This window comes from Wyeomyia smithii, chromosome 2, assembly GCF_029784165.1.
Source record: "Wyeomyia smithii strain HCP4-BCI-WySm-NY-G18 chromosome 2, ASM2978416v1, whole genome shotgun sequence".
In the NCBI taxonomy this organism is placed as follows: domain Eukaryota; kingdom Metazoa; phylum Arthropoda; class Insecta; order Diptera; family Culicidae; genus Wyeomyia; species Wyeomyia smithii.
The window spans coordinates 279,705,268-279,720,962 of NC_073695.1; positions in this window are offsets into that span (position 1 = coordinate 279,705,268).

Here is a 15,695-nt window from a genome sequence, read left to right on the forward strand (position 1 = left end):
TTAGAAAGTGATTTCGGCCATTCTGAGCTTAATTTGGGATCATTTTCTTTTTTGGCCTTTTCTGGCCTTTAGAAGGCGATTTCGGCCATTCTGAGCTCAATTTGGGATCATTTTCTTTTCTGGCCTTTAGAAAGCGATTTCGGCCATTCTGAGCTTAATTTAGGATCATTTTCTTTTTGGCCTTTTCTGGCCTTTAGAAAGCGATTTTGGCCATTCTGAGCTCAATTTGGGATCATTTTCTTTTTTGGCCTTTTCTGGCCTTTAGAAGGCGATTTCGGCCATTCTGAGCTTAATTTGGGATCATTTTCTTTTTTGGCCTTCTCTGGCCTTTAGAAGGCGATTTTGGCCATTCTGAGCTCAATTAGGGATCATTTTCTTTTTTGGCCTTTTCTGGCCTTTAGAAAGCGATTTCGGCCATTCTGAGCTTAATTTGGGATCATTTTCTTTTTTGGCTTTTTCTGGCCTTTAGAAGGCGATTTCGGCCATTCTGGGCTCAATTTGGGATCATTTTTTTTTTTGGCCTTTTCTGGCCTTTAGAAGGCGATTTCGGCCATTCTGAGCTTAATTTGGGATCATTTTCTTTTTTGGCCTTTTCTGGCCTTTAGAAAGCGATTTCGGCCATTCTGAGCTTAATTTGGGATCATTTTCTTTTTTGGCCTTCTCTGGCCTTTAGAAGGCGATTTCGGCCATTCTGAGCTTAATTTGGGATCATTTTCTTATTTGGCCTTTTCTGGCCTTTAGAAAGTGATTTCGGCCATTCTGAGCTTAATTTGGGATCATTTTCTTTTCTGGCCTTTTCTGGCCTTTAGAAGGCGATTTCGGCCATTCTGAGCTTAATTTGGGATCATTTTCTTTTTTGGCTTTTTCTGGCCTTTAGAAGGCGATTTCGGCCATTCTGAGCTGAATCTGGGATCATTTTCTCTTTTGGCCTTTTCTGGCCTTTAGAAAGCGATTTCAGCCATTCTGAGCTTAATTTGGGATCATTTTCTTTTTTGGCTTTTTCTGGCCTTCAGAAGGCGATTTCGGCCATTCTGAGCTTATTTTGGGATCATTTTCTTTTTTGGCTTTTTCTGGCCTTTAGAAGGCGATTTCGGCCATTCTGAGCTTAATTTGGGATCATTTTCTTTTATGGCCTTTTCTGGCCTTTAGAAAGCGATTTCGGCCATTCTGAGCTGAATTTGGGATCATTTTCTTTTTTGGCTTTTTCTGGCCTTTAGAAGGCGATTTCGGCCATTCTGAGCTTAATTTGGGATCATTTTCTTTTTTGGCTTTTTCTGGCCTTTAGAAGGCGATTTCGGCCATTCTGAGCTTAATTTGGGATCATTTTCTTTTTTGGCTTTTTCTGGCCTTTAGAAGGCGATTTCGGCCATTCTGAGCTTAATTTGGGATCATTTTCTTTCCTGGCCTTTTCTGGCCTTTAGAAGGCGATTTCGGCCATTTTGAGCTTAATTTGGGATCATTTTCTTTTTTGGCTTTTTCTGGCCTTTAGAAGGCGATTTCGGCCATTCTGAGCTTAATTTGGGATCATTTTCTTTTTTGGCTTTTTCTGGCCTTTAGAAGGCGATTTCGGCCATTCTGAGCTCAATTTGGGGTTATTCTCTTTTCTGGCCTTTAGAAAGCGATTTCGGCCATTCTGAGCTTAATTTGGGATCATTTTCTTTTCTGGCCTTTTCTGGCCTTTAGAAGGCGATTTCGGCCATTCTGAGCTTAATTTGGGATCATTTTCTTTTCTGGCTTTTTCTGGCCTTTAGAAAGCGATTTTGGCCATTCTGAGCTCAGTTTGGGATCATTTTCTTATTTGGCCTTTTCTGGCCTTTAGAAGGCGATTTCGGCCATTCTGAGCTCAATTTGGGGTTATTCTCTTTTCTGGCCTTTAGAAAGCGATTTCGGCCATTCTGAGCTTAATTTGGGATCATTTTCTTTTCTGGCCTTTTCTGGCCTTTAGAAGGCGATTTCGGCCATTCTGAGCTTAATTTGGGATCATTTTCTTTTCTGGCTTTTTCTGGCCTTTAGAAGGCGATTTCGGCCATTCTGAGCTAAATCTGGGATCATTTTCTTTTTTGGCCTTCTCTGGCCTCTAGAAAGCGATTTCGGCCATTCTGAGCTTAATTTGGGATCATTTTCTTTCTTGGCCTTTTCTGGCCTTTAGAAGGCGATTTCGGCCATTCTGAGCTCAATTTGGGATCATTTTCTTTTTTGGCTTTTTCTGGCCTTTAGAAGGCGATTTCGGCCATTCTGAGCTTAATTTGAGATCATTTTCTTTTTTGGCCTTTTCTGGCCTTTAGAAGGCGATTTCGGCCATTCTGAGCTTAATTTGGGATCATTTTCTTTTCTGGCCTTTTCTGGCCTTTAGAAGGCGATTTCGGCCATTCTGAGCTTAATTTGGGATCATTTTCTTTTTTGGCCTTTTCTGGCCTTTAGAAGGCGATTTCGGCCATTCTGAGCTCAATTTGGGATCATTTTCTTTTCTGGCCTTTAGAAAGCGATTTCGGCCATTCTGAGCTTAATTTAGGATCATTTTCTTTTTGGCCTTTTCTGGCCTTTAGAAAGCGATTTTGGCCATTCTGAGCTCAATTTGGGATCATTTTCTTTTTTGGCCTTTTCTGGCCTTTAGAAGGCGATTTCGGCCATTCTGAGCTTAATTTGGGATCATTTTCGTTTTTGGCCTTCTCTGGCCTTTAGAAGGCGATTTCGGCCATTCTGAGCTTAATTTGGGATCATTTTCTTATTTGGCCTTTTCTGGCCTTTAGAAAGTGATTTCGGCCATTCTGAGCTTAATTTGGGATCATTTTCTTTTTTGGCCTTTTCTGGCCTTTAGAAGGCGATTTCGGCCATTCTGAGCTCAATTTGGGGTTATTCTCTTTTCTGGCCTTTAGAAAGCGATTTCGGCCATTCTGAGCTTAATTTGGGATCATTTTCTTTTCTGGCCTTTTCTGGCCTTTAGAAGGCGATTTCGGCCATTCTGAGCTTAATTTGGGATCATTTTCTTTTCTGGCTTTTTCTGGCCTTTAGAAGGCGATTTCGGCCATTCTGAGCTAAATCTGGGATCATTTTCTTTTTTGGCCTTCTCTGGCCTCTAGAAAGCGATTTCGGCCATTCTGAGCTTAATTTGGGATCATTTTCTTTCTTGGCCTTTTCTGGCCTTTAGAAGGCGATTTCGGCCATTCTGAGCTCAATTTGGGATCATTTTCTTTTTTGGCTTTTTCTGGCCTTTAGAAGGCGATTTCGGCCATTCTGAGCTTAATTTGAGATCATTTTCTTTTTTGGCCTTTTCTGGCCTTTAGAAGGCGATTTCGGCCATTCTGAGCTTAATTTGGGATCATTTTCTTTTCTGGCCTTTTCTGGCCTTTAGAAGGCGATTTCGGCCATTCTGAGCTTAATTTGGGATCATTTTCTTTTTTGGCCTTTTCTGGCCTTTAGAAGGCGATTTCGGCCATTCTGAGCTCAATTTGGGATCATTTTCTTTTCTGGCCTTTAGAAAGCGATTTCGGCCATTCTGAGCTTAATTTAGGATCATTTTCTTTTTGGCCTTTTCTGGCCTTTAGAAAGCGATTTTGGCCATTCTGAGCTCAATTTGGGATCATTTTCTTTTTTGGCCTTTTCTGGCCTTTAGAAGGCGATTTCGGCCATTCTGAGCTTAATTTGGGATCATTTTCGTTTTTGGCCTTCTCTGGCCTTTAGAAGGCGATTTCGGCCATTCTGAGCTTAATTTGGGATCATTTTCTTATTTGGCCTTTTCTGGCCTTTAGAAAGTGATTTCGGCCATTCTGAGCTTAATTTGGGATCATTTTCTTTTTTGGCCTTTTCTGGCCTTTAGAAGGCGATTTCGGCCATTCTGAGCTTAATTTGGGATCATTTTCTTTTTTGGCCTTTAGAAAGCGATTTCGGCCATTCTGAGCTTAATTTAGGATCATTTTCTTTTTGGCCTTTTCTGGCCTTTAGAAAGCGATTTTGGCCATTCTGAGCTCAATTTGGGATCATTTTCTTTTTTGGCCTTTTCTGGCCTTTAGAAGGCGATTTCGGCCATTCTGAGCTTAATTTGGGATCATTTTCTTGTTTGGCCTTCTCTGGCCTTTAGAAGGCGATTTCGGCCATTCTGCTGGCCTTTAGAAAGTGATTTCGGCCATTCTGAGCTTAATTTGGGATCATTTTCTTTTTTGGCCTTTTCTGGCCTTTAGAAGGCGATTTCGGCCATTCTGAGCTCAATTTGGGATCATTTTCTTTTCTGGCCTTTAGAAAGCGATTTCGGCCATTCTGAGCTTAATATAGGATCATTTTCTTTTTGGCCTTTTCTGGCCTTTAGAAAGCGATTTTGGCCATTCTGAGCTCAATTTGGGATCATTTTCTTTTTTGGCCTTTTCTGGCCTTTAGAAGGCGATTTCGGCCATTCTGAGCTTAATTTGGGATCATTTTCTTTTTTGGCCTTCTCTGGCCTTTAGAAGGCGATTTTGGCCATTCTGAGCTCAATTAGGGATCATTTTCTTTTTTGGCCTTTTCTGGCCTTTAGAAAGCGATTTCGGCCATTCTGAGCTTAATTTGGGATCATTTTCTTTTTTGGCTTTTTCTGGCCTTTAGAAGGCGATTTCGGCCATTCTGGGCTCAATTTGGGATCATTTTTTTTTTTGGCCTTTTCTGGCCTTTAGAAGGCGATTTCGGCCATTCTGAGCTTAATTTGGGATCATTTTCTTTTTTGGCCTTTTCTGGCCTTTAGAAAGCGATTTCGGCCATTCTGAGCTTAATTTGGGATCATTTTCTTTTTTGGCCTTCTCTGGCCTTTAGAAGGCGATTTCGGCCATTCTGAGCTTAATTTGGGATCATTTTCTTATTTGGCCTTTTCTGGCCTTTAGAAAGTGATTTCGGCCATTCTGAGCTTAATTTGGGATCATTTTCTTTTCTGGCCTTTTCTGGCCTTTAGAAGGCGATTTCGGCCATTCTGAGCTTAATTTGGGATCATTTTCTTTTTTGGCTTTTTCTGGCCTTTAGAAGGCGATTTCGGCCATTCTGAGCTAAATCTGGGATCATTTTCTCTTTTGGCCTTTTCTGGCCTTTAGAAAGCGATTTCGGCCATTCTGAGCTTAATTTGGGATCATTTTCTTTTTTGGCTTTTTCTGGCCTTCAGAAGGCGATTTCGGCCATTCTGAGCTTATTTTGGGATCATTTTCTTTTTTGGCTTTTTCTGGCCTTTAGAAGGCGATTTCGGCCATTCTGAGCTTAATTTGGGATCATTTTCTTTTATGGCCTTTTCTGGCCTTTAGAAAGCGATTTCGGCCATTCTGAGCTGAATTTGGGGTCATTTTCTTTTTTGGCTTTTTCTGGCCTTTAGAAGGCGATTTCGGCCATTCTGAGCTTAATTTGGGATCATTTTCTTTTTTGGCCTTTTCTGGCCTTTAGAAAGCGATTTCGGCCATTCTGAGCTTAATTTGGGATCATTTTCTTTTTTGGCTTTTTCTGGCCTTTAGAAGGCGATTTCGGCCATTCTGAGCTTAATTTGGGATCATTTTTCTTTTTTGGCCTTTTCTGGCCTTTAGAAGGCGATTTCGGCCATTCTGAGCTAAATCTGGGATCATTTTCTTTTTTGGCCTTTTCTGGCCTTTAGAAAGCGATTTCGGCCATTCTGAGCTTAATTTGGGATCATTTTCTTTTTTGGCTTTTTCTGGCCTTTAGAAGGCGATTTCGGCCATTCTGAGCTTAATTTGGGATCATTTTCTTTTTTGGCCTTTTCTGGCCTTTAGAAGGCGATTTCGGCCATTCTGAGCTAAATCTGGGATCATTTTCTTTTTTGGCCTTTTCTGGCCTTTAGAAAGCGATTTCGGCCATTCTGAGCTTAACTTGGGATCATTTTCTTATTTGGCCTTTTCTGGCCTTTAGAAGGCGATTTCGGCCATTCTGAGCTTAATTTGGGATCATTTTCTTTTTTGGCCTTTTCTGGCCTTTAGAAAGCGATTTCGGCCATTCTGAGCTTAATTTGGGATCATTTTCTTTTTTGGCCTTCTCTGGCCTTTAGAAGGCGATTTCGGCCATTCTGAGCTTAATTTGGGATCATTTTCTTTTTTGGCCTTTTCTGGCCTTTAGAAAGTGATTTCGGCCATTTGAGCTTAATTTGGGATCATTTTCTTTTTTGGCTTTTTCTGGCCTTTAGAAGGCGATTTCGGCCATTCTGAGCTTAATTTGGGATCATTTTCTTTTTTGGCTTTTTCTGGCCTTTAGAAGGCGATTTCGGCCATTCTGAGCTTAATTTGGGATCATTTTCTATTTTGGCCTTTTCTGGCCTTTAGAAGGCGATTTCGGCCATTCTGAGCGAAATCTGGGATCATTTTCTTTTTTGGCCTTTTCTGGCCTTTAGAAAGCGATTTCGGCCATTCTGAGCTTAATTTAGGATCATTTTCTTTTTTGGCTTTTTCTGGCCTTTAGAAAGCGATTTCGGCCATTCTGAGCTTAATTTGGGATCATTTTCTTTTTTGGCTTTTTCTGGCCTTCAGAAGGCGATTTCGGCCATTCTGAGCTTATTTTGGGATCATTTTCTTTTTTGGCTTTTTCTGGCCTTTAGAAGGCGATTTCGGCCATTCTGAGCTTAATTTGGGATCATTTTCTTTTTTGGCCTTTTCTGGCCTTTAGAAGGCGATTTCGGCCATTCTGAGCGAAATCTGGGATCATTTTCTTTTTTGGCCTTTTCTGGCCTTTAGAAAGCGATTTCGGCCATTCTGAGCTTAATTTAGGATCATTTTCTTTTTTGGCTTTTTCTGGCCTTTAGAAGGCGATTTCGGCCATTCTGAGCTCAATTTGGGATCATTTTCTTTTTTGGCTTTTTCTGGCCTTTAGAAGGCGATTTCGGCCATTCTGAGCTTAATTTGGGATCATTATCTTTTTTGGCCTTTTCTGGCCTTTAGAAAGTGATTTCGGCCATTTTGAGCTTAATTTGGGATCATTTTCTTTTTTGGCTTTTCTGGCCTTTAGAAGGCGATTTCGGCCATTCTGAGCTTAATTTGGGATCATTTTCTTTTTTGGCTTTTTCTGGCCTTTAGAAGGCGATTTCGGCCATTCTGAGCTCAATTTGGGATCATTTTCTTTTTTGGCTTTTTCTGGCCTTTAGAAGGCGATTTCGGCCATTCTGAGCTTAATTTGGGATCATTATCTTTTTTGGCCTTTTCTGGCCTTTAGAAAGTGATTTCGGCCATTCTGAGCTTAATTTGGGATCATTTTCTTTTTGGCCTTTTCTGGCCTTTAGAAGGCGATTTCGGCCATTTTGAGCTTAATTTGGGATCATTTTCTTTTTTGGCTTTTTCTGGCCTTTAGAAGGCGATTTCGGCCATTCTGAGCTTAATTTGGGATCATTTTCTTTTTTGGCTTTTTCTGGCCTTTAGAAGGCGATTTCGGCCATTCTGAGCTTAATTTGGGATCATTTTCTTTTTTGGCCTTTTCTGGCCTTTAGAAGGCGATTTCGGCCATTCTGGGCTTTATTTGGGATCATTTTCTTTTTTGGCTTTTTCTGGCCTTTAGAAGGCGATTTCGGCCATTCTGAGCTTAATTTGGGATCATTTTCTTTTTTGGCCTTTTCTGGCCTTTAGAAGGCGATTTCGGCCATTCTGAGCTTAATTTGGGATCATTTTCTTTTTTGGCCTTTTCTGGCCTTTAGAAAGTGATTTCGGCCTCTGAGCTTAATTTGGGATCATTTTCTTTTTTGGCCTTTTCTGGCCTTTAGAAGGCGATTTTGGCCATTCTGAGCTTAATTTGGGATCATTTTCTTTTTTGGCTTTTTCTGGCCTTTAGAAGGCGATTTCGGCCATTCTGAGCTTAATTTGGGATCATTTTCTTTTTTGGCTTTTTCTGGCCTTTAGAAGGCGATTTCGGCCATTCTGAGCTTAATTTGGGATCATTTTCTTTTTTGGCCTTTTCTGGCCTTTAGAAGGCGATTTCGGCCATTCTGGGCTTATTTGGGATCATTTTCTTTTTTGCTTTTTCTGGCCTTTAGAAGGCGATTTCGGCCATTCTGAGCTTAATTTGGGATCATTTTCTTTTTTGGCCTTTTCTGGCCTTTAGAAAGTGATTTCGGCCATTCTGAGCTTAATTTGGGATCATTTTCTTTCCTGGCCTTTTCTGGCCTTTAGAAGGCGATTTCGGCCATTTTGAGCTTAATTTGGGATCATTTTCTTTTTTGGCTTTTTCTGGCCTTTAGAAGGCGATTTCGGCCATTCTGAGCTTAATTTGGGATCATTTTCTTTTTTGGCTTTTTCTGGCCTTTAGAAGGCGATTTCGGCCATTTTGAGCTTAATTTGGGATCATTTTCTTTTTTGGCCTTTTCTGGCCTTTAGAAGGCGATTTCGGCCATTCTGAGCTTAATTTGGGATCATTTTCTTTTTTGGCCTTTTCTGGCCTTTAGGAGGCGATTTCGGCCATTCTGAGCTTAATTTGGGATCATTTTCTTTTTTGGCCTTTTCTGGCCTTTAGAAGGCGATTTCGGCCATTCTGAGCTTAATTTGGGATCATTTTCTTTTTTGGCCTTTTCTGGCCTTTAGAAAGTGATTTCGGCCATTCTGAGCTTAATTTGGGATCATTTTCTTTTTGGCCTTTTCCGGCCTTTAGAAGGCGATTTTGGCCATTCTGAGCTTAATTTGGGATCATTTTCTTTTTTGGCTTTTTCTGGCCTTTAGAAGGCTATTTTGGCCATTCTGAGCTCAATTGGGATCATTTTCTTTTTTGGCCTTTCTGGCCTTTAGAAGGCGATTTCGGCCATTCTGAGCTCAATTTAGGATCATTTCCTTTTTTGGCCTTTTCTGGCCTTTAGAAGGCGATTTTGGCCATTCTGAGCTCAATTTGGATCATTTTCTTTTTTGGCCTTTAGAAAGCGATTTCGGCCATTCTGAGCTTAATTTGGGATCATTTTCTTTTTTAGCTTTTTCTGGCCTTTAGAAGGCGATTTCGGCCATTCTGGGCTCAATTTGGGATCATTTTCTTTTTGGCCTTTTCTGGCCTTTAGAAGGCGATTTCGGCCATTCTGAGCTCAATTTGGGACCATTTTCTTTTTTGGCCTTTAGAAAGCGATTTCGGCCATTCTGAGCTTAATTTGGGATCATTTTCTTTTTAGCTTTTTCTGGCCTTTAGAAGGCGATTTCGGCCATTCTGGGCTCAATTTGAGATCATTTTCTTTTTTGGCCTTTTCTGGCCTTTAGAGGCGATTTCGGCCGTTCTGAGCTTAATTTGGGATTATTCTCTTTTCTGGCCTTTAGAAAGCGATTTCGGCCATTCTGAGCTTAATTTGGGATCATTTTCTTTTTTGGCCTTTTCTGGCCTTTAGAAGGCGATTTCGGCCATTCTGAGCTTAATTTGGGATCATTTTCTTTTCTGGCTTTTTCTGGCCTTTAGAAAGCGATTTCGGCCATTCTGAGCTTAATTTGGGATCATTTTCTTTTTTTGGCCTTTTCTGGCCTTTAGAAAGCGATTTTGGCCATTCTGAGCTCAGTTTGGGATCATTTTCTTATTTGGCCTTTTCTGGCCTTTAGAAGGCGATTTCGGCCATTCTGAGCTCAATTGGGGTTATTCTCTTTTCTGGCCTTTAGAAAGCGATTTCGGCCATTCTGAGCTTAATTTGGGATCATTTTCTTTTCTGGCTTTTTCTGGCCTTTAGAAGGCGATTTCGGCCATTCTGAGCTAAATCTGGGATCATTTTCTTTTTTGGCCTTCTCTGGCCTCTAGAAAGCGATTTCGGCCATTCTGAGCTTAATTTGGGATCATTTTCTTTCTTGGCCTTTTCTGGCCTTTAGAAGGCGATTTCGGCCATTCTGAGCTCAATTTGGGATCATTTTTTTTTTGGCTTTTTCTGGCCTTTAGAAGGCGATTTCGGCCATTCTGAGCTTAATTGAGATCATTTTCTTTTCTGGCCTTTTCTGGCCTTTAGAAGGCGATTTCGGCCATTCTGAGCTTAATTTGGGATCATTTTCTTTTCTGGCCTTTTCTGGCCTTTAGAAGGCGATTTCGGCCATTCTGAGCTTAATTTGGGATCATTTTCTTTTTTGGCCTTTTCTGGCCTTTAGAAGGCGATTTCGGCCATTCTGAGCTCAATTTGGGATCATTTTCTTTTCTGGCCTTTAGAAAGGATTTCGGCCATTCTGAGCTTAATTTAGGATCATTTTCTTTTTGGCCTTTTCTGGCCTTTTAGAAAGCGATTTGGCCATTCTGAGCTCAATTTGGGATCATTTTCTTTTTTGGCCTTTTCTGGCCTTTAGAAGGCGATTTCGGCCATTCTGAGCTTAATTTGGGATCATTTCGTTTTTGCCTTCTCTGGCCTTTAGAAGGCGATTTCGGCCATTCTGAGCTTAATTTGGGATCATTTTCTTATTTGGCCTTTTCTGGCCTTTAGAAAGTGATTTCGGCCATTCTGAGCTTAATTTGGGATCATTTTCTTTTTTGGCCTTTTCTGGCCTTTAGAAGGCGATTTCGGCCATTCTGAGCTTAATTTGGGATCATTTTCTTTTTTGGCCTTTAGAAAGCGATTTCGGCCATTCTGAGCTTAATTTAGGATCATTTTCTTTTTGCCTTTTCTGGCCTTTAGAAAGCGATTTTGGCCATTCTGAGCTCAATTGGGATCATTTTCTTTTTTGGCCTTTTCTGGCCTTTAGAAGGCGATTTCGGCCATTCTGAGCTTAATTTGGGATCATTTTCTTTTTTGGCCTTCTCTGGCCTTTAGAAGGCGATTTCGGCATTCTGAGCTTAATTTGGGATCATTTTTCTTATTTGGCCTTTTCTGGCCTTTAGAAAGTGATTTCGGCCATTCTGAGCTTAATTTGGGATCATTTTCTTTTTTGGCCTTTTCTGGCCTTTAGAAGGCGATTTCGGCCATTCTGAGCTCAATTTGGGATCATTTTCTTTCTGGCCTTTAGAAAGCGATTTCGGCCATTCTGAGCTTAATTTAGGATCATTTTCTTTTTTGGCCTTTTCTGGCCTTTAGAAAGCGATTTTGGCCATTCTGAGCTCAATTTGGGATCATTTCTTTTTTGGCCTTTTCTGGCCTTTAGAAGGCGATTTCGGCCATTCTGAGCTTAATTTGGGGATCATTTTCTTTTTGGCCCTTCTCTGGCCTTTAGAAGGCGATTTTGGCCATTCTGAGCTCAATTAGGGATCATTTTCTTTTTTGGCCTTTTCTGGCCTTTAGAAAGCGATTTCGGCCATTCTGAGCTTAATTTGGGATCATTTTCTTTTTTGGCTTTTTCTGGCCTTTAGAAGGCGATTTCGGCCATTCTGGGCTCAATTTGGGATCATTTTTTTTTTTGGCCTTTTCTGGCCTTTAGAAGGCGATTTCGGCCATTCTGAGCTTAATTTGGGATCATTTTCTTTTTTGGCCTTTTCTGGCCTTTAGAAAGCGATTTCGGCCATTCTGAGCTTAATTTGGGATCATTTTCTTTTTTGGCCTTCTCTGGCCTTTAGAAGGCGATTTCGGCCATTCTGAGCTTAATTTGGGATCATTTTCTTATTTGGCCTTTTCTGGCCTTTAGAAAGTGATTTCGGCCATTCTGAGCTTAATTTGGGATCATTTTCTTTTCTGGCCTTTTCTGGCCTTTAGAAGGCGATTTCGGCCATTCTGAGCTTAATTTGGGATCATTTTCTTTTTTGGCTTTTTCTGGCCTTTAGAAGGCGATTTCGGCCATTCTGAGCTAAATCTGGGATCATTTTCTCTTTTGGCCTTTTCTGGCCTTTAGAAAGCGATTTCAGCCATTCTGAGCTTAATTTGGGATCATTTTCTTTTTTGGCTTTTTCTGGCCTTCAGAAGGCGATTTCGGCCATTCTGAGCTTATTTTGGGATCATTTTCTTTTTTGGCTTTTTCTGGCCTTTAGAAGGCGATTTCGGCCATTCTGAGCTTAATTTGGGATCATTTTCTTTTATGGCCTTTTCTGGCCTTTAGAAAGCGATTTCGGCCATTCTGAGCTGAATTTGGGATCATTTTCTTTTTTGGCTTTTTCTGGCCTTTAGAAGGCGATTTCGGCCATTCTGAGCTTAATTTGGGATCATTTTCTTTTTTGGCTTTTTCTGGCCTTTAGAAGGCGATTTCGGCCATTCTGAGCTTAATTTGGGATCATTTTCTTTTTTGGCTTTTTCTGGCCTTTAGAAGGCGATTTCGGCCATTCTGAGCTTAATTTGGGATCATTTTCTTTTTTGGCCTTTTCTGGCCTTTAGAAGGCGATTTCGGCCATTCTGAGCTTAATTTGGGGTCATTTTCTTTTTTGGCCTTTTCTGGCCTTTAGAAGGTGATTTCGGCCATTCTGAGCTTAATTTGGGATCATTTTCTTTTTTGGCTTTTTCTGGCCTTTAGAAGGCGATTTCGGCCATTCTGAGCTAAATCTGGGATCATTTTCTTTTTTGGCCTTTTCTGGCCTTTAGAAAGCGATTTCGGCCATTCTGAGCTTAATTTGGGATCATTTTCTTTTTTGGCCTTTTCTGGCCTTTAGAAAGCGATTTCGGCCATTCTGAGCTTAATTTGGGATCATTTTCTTTTTTGGCCTTCTCTGGCCTTTAGAAGGCGATTTCGGCCATTCTGAGCTTAATTTGGGATCATTTTCTTTTTTGGCCTTTTCTGGCCTTTAGAAAGTGATTTCGGCCATTCTGAGCTTAATTTGGGATCATTTTCTTTTTTGGCTTTTTCTGGCCTTTAGAAGGCTATTTTGGCCATTCTGAGCTCAATTTGGGATCATTTTCTTTTTTGGCCTTTTCTGGCCTTCAGAAGGCGATTTCGGCCATTCTGAGCTCAATTTAGGATCATTTCCTTTATTGGCCTTTTCTGGCCTTTAGAAGGCGATTTTGGCCATTCTGAGCTCAATTTGGGATCATATTCTTTTTTGGCCTTTAGAAAGCGATTTCGGCCATTCTGAGCTTAATTTGGGATCATTTTCTTTTTTGGCTTTTTCTGGCCTTTAGAAGGCGATTTCGGCCATTCTGGGCTCAATTTGGGATCATTTTCTTTTTTGGCCTTTTCTGGCCTTTAGAAGGCGATTTCGGCCATTCTGAGCTCAATTTGGGACCATTTTCTTTTTTGGCCTTTAGAAAGCGATTTCGGCCATTCTGAGCTTAATTTGGGATCATTTTCTTGTTTAGCTTTTTCTGGCCTTTAGAAGGCGATTTCGGCCATTCTGGGCTCAATTTGAGATCATTTTCTTTTTTGGCCTTTTCTGGCCTTTAGAAGGCGATTTCGGCCATTCTGAGCTTAATTTGGGATTATTCTCTTTTCTGGCCTTTAGAAAGCGATTTCGGCCATTCTGAGCTTAATTTGGGATCATTTTCTTTTTTGGCCTTTTCTGGCCTTTAGAAGGCGATTTCGGCCATTCTGAGCTTAATTTGGGATCATTTTCTTTTCTGGCTTTTTCTGGCCTTTAGAAAGCGATTTCGGCCATTCTGAGCTTAATTTGGGATCATTTTCTTTTTTGGCCTTTTCTGGCCTTTAGAAAGCGATTTTGGCCATTCTGAGTTCAGTTTGGGATCATTTTCTTATTTGGCCTTTTCTGGCCTTTAGAAGGCGATTTCGGCCATTCTGAGCTTTATTTGGGATCATTTTCTTTTTTGGCCTTTTCTGGCCTTTAGAAAACGATTTCGGCCATTCTGAGCTTAATTTGGGATCATTTTCTTTTTTGGCCTTTTCTGGCCTTTAGAAGGCGATTTCGGCCATTCTGAGCTTAATTTGGGATCATTTTCTTTTTTGGCTTTTTCTGGCCTTTAGAAGGCGATTTCGGCCATTCTGAGCTAAATCTGGGATCATTTTCTTTTTTGGCCTTTTCTGGCCTTTAGAAAGCGATTTCGGCCATTCTGAGCTTAATTTGGGATCATTTTCTTTTTTGGCTTTTTCTGGCCTTTAGAAGGCGATTTCGGCCATTCTGAGCTTAATTTGGGATCATTTTCTTTTTTGGCCTTTTCTGGCCTTTAGAAGGCGATTTCGGCCATTCTGAGCTAAATCTGGGATCATTTTCTTTTTTGGCCTTTTCTGGCCTTTAGAAAGCGATTTCGGCCATTCTGAGCTTAATTTGGGATCATTTTCTTTTTTGGCTTTTTCTGGCCTTTAGAAGGCGATTTCGGCCATTCTGAGCTTAATTTGGGATCATTTTCTTTTTTGGCCTTTTCTGGCCTTTAGAAGGCGATTTCGGCCATTCTGAGCTAAATCTGGGATCATTTTCTTTTTTGGCCTTTTCTGGCCTTTAGAAAGCGATTTCGGCCATTCTGAGCTTAACTTGGGATCATTTTCTTTTTTGGCCTTTTCTGGCCTTTAGAAGGCGATTTCGGCCATTCTGAGCTTAATTTGGGATCATTTTCTTTTTTGGCCTTTTCTGGCCTTCAGAAAGCGATTTCGGCCATTCTGAGCTTAATTTGGGATCATTTTCTTTTTTGGCCTTCTCTGGCCTTTAGAAGGCGATTTCGGCCATTCTGAGCTTAATTTGGGATCATTTTCTTTTTTGGCCTTTTCTGGCCTTTAGAAAGTGATTTCGGCCATTCTGAGCTTAATTTGGGATCATTTTCTTTTTTGGCCTTTTCTGGCCTTTAGAAGGCGATTTCGGCCATTCTGAGCTTAATTTGGGATCATTTTCTTTTTTGGCTTTTTCTGGCCTTTAGAAGGCGATTTCGGCCATTCTGAGCTAAATCTGGGATCATTTTCTTTTTTGGCCTTTTCTGGCCTTTAGAAAGCGATTTCGGCCATTCTGAGCTTAATTTGGGATCATTTTCTTTTTTGGCTTTTTCTGGCCTTCAGAAGGCGATTTCGGCCATTCTGAGCTTAATTTGGGGTCATTTTCTTTTTTGGCTTTTTCTGGCCTTTAGAAGGCGATTTCGGCCATTCTGAGCTAAATCTGGGATCATTTTCTTTTTTGGCCTTTTCTGGCCTTTAGAAAGCGATTTCGGCCATTCTGAGCTTAATTTGGGATCATTTTCTTTTTTGGCCTTTAGAAGGCGATTTCGGCCATTCTGAGCTTAATTTGGGATCATTTTCTTTTTTGGCCTTTTCTGGCCTTTAGAAAACGATTTCGGCCATTCTGAGCTTAATTTGGGGTCATTTTCTTTTTTGGCCTTTTCTGGCCTTTAGAAGGCGATTTCGGCCATTCTGAGCTTAATTTGGGATCATTTTCTTTTTTGGCTTTTTCTGGCCTTTAGAAGGCGATTTCGGCCATTCTGAGCTAAATCTGGGATCATTTTCTTTTTTGGCCTTTTCTGGCCTTTAGAAAGCGATTTCGGCCATTCTGAGCTTAATTTGGGATCATTTTCTTTTTTGGCTTTTTCTGGCCTTTAGAAGGCGATTTCGGCCATTCTGAGCTTAATTTGGGATCATTTTCTTTTTTGGCCTTTTCTGGCCTTTAGAAGGCGATTTCGGCCATTCTGAGCTAAATCTGGGATCATTTTCTTTTTTGGCCTTTTCTGGCCTTTAGAAAGCGATTTCGGCCATTCTGAGCTTAATTTGGGATCATTTTCTTTTTTAGCTTTTTCTGGCCTTTAGAAGGCGATTTCGGCCATTCTGAGCTTAATTTGGGATCATTTTCTTTTTTGGCCTTTTCTGGCCTTTAGAAGGCGATTTCGGCCATTCTGAGCTAAATCTGGGATCATTTTCTTTTTTGGCCTTTTCTGGCCTTTAGAAAGCGATTTCGGCCATTCTGAGCTTAACTTGGGATCATTTTCTTTTTTGGCTTTTTCTGGCCTTTAGAAGGCGATTTCGGCCATTCTGAGCTTAATTTGG